Genomic DNA, 1,079 nt, shown 5'->3' with positions numbered 1-1,079 from the left:
AGTTTTACACTTTTTCAGAAATCAGCTGCTTGCTGTGACTGAAAATAATAAAAACTGTGAGCTCAAAGACACTAAAATGCTGGGGGAACTACAGTTGGATGATAATTATCTGTGGATTATTTACTACAAGTGACCCCTTTATACTACACAGTCTTTTGAACCAATATAAAATATTGATTAGAGCTTTATATTAAATGACAAAGTAAATGTGGAGGAGTCCAAAAAAGGGCATTTGCTTAGTAAAACTTAATTAAGCTGTGCCGGTGTTTTTGGACTTACGTTGGCTAGTGTTGCACACTGTAGAAAAGCAGAGAGACAAGGCACTTGGTAAAGTGCATAAACATTACATCCTTTGGATTTTCCAAGTAAATCCAACCCACATTCCTATGTAGAAATCAGTCCACAGGTTGTTCTTACAGGCAACCTTACATATGGCACCTTCAATTACTTTCTTTCACACTTTTATTTATAGAAATGTGTAGGGGTTTTTCCAGCAGCAAGCTTTGTCCAGGGTTCTGTTGCAGTATTGAGCTGCCGGTAAACCCACTGTGGCTCAGTGGTGTCTGTGATGATGACTGGCTGGTGATAGGAAGAACAAGGTGTTCTCAGGGTTTTCATTGGGACACAGAGGAGAGAGGCAGTTATTCTCTTATCTTTAATAAGACACTGCTCACCAGTGAAAAATGAAGGATCCAGTTTCAGAGGATGGTACCTAATGACATTTACTTAAGTTACACAACTGTTTGATAAGCTAGTTCAGGAGCAACAGGAGAGTTAACGGAGTACTGATAATAGCATGCAGGAGCTGGATGAGTGTGTGAGTAGCTTAATTTTATGGAAGTCTGAATTGTTTCTTTGTGTGTTGTTTATTCAGCAGGGTGTGTTGATTTGAGCGGCAGCCCGGCCCATCAGTCAAACAGTCGTGCCATTTCATTACATGTGACAAGGAGAACATTTAGTCCTATCAAACTTTGTTGCTCCAGTGTCGCCAATGTGTACTCAGGTGAAAAGGGCATGAGTCTATACTTGGAATTTTAAAGTTTGAACTGCATGCAGGGACTTAGAGTGTGAAACAAACA

The sequence above is a fragment of the Morone saxatilis genome, unplaced genomic scaffold, assembly GCF_004916995.1.
Source record: "Morone saxatilis isolate NCDOM2014 unplaced genomic scaffold, NCSU_SB_2.0 Contig14, whole genome shotgun sequence".
In the NCBI taxonomy this organism is placed as follows: Eukaryota; Metazoa; Chordata; class Actinopteri; family Moronidae; genus Morone; species Morone saxatilis.
The sequence above is the reverse complement of the archived record's forward strand: the minus strand, read 5'-3'. Positions refer to the sequence as shown.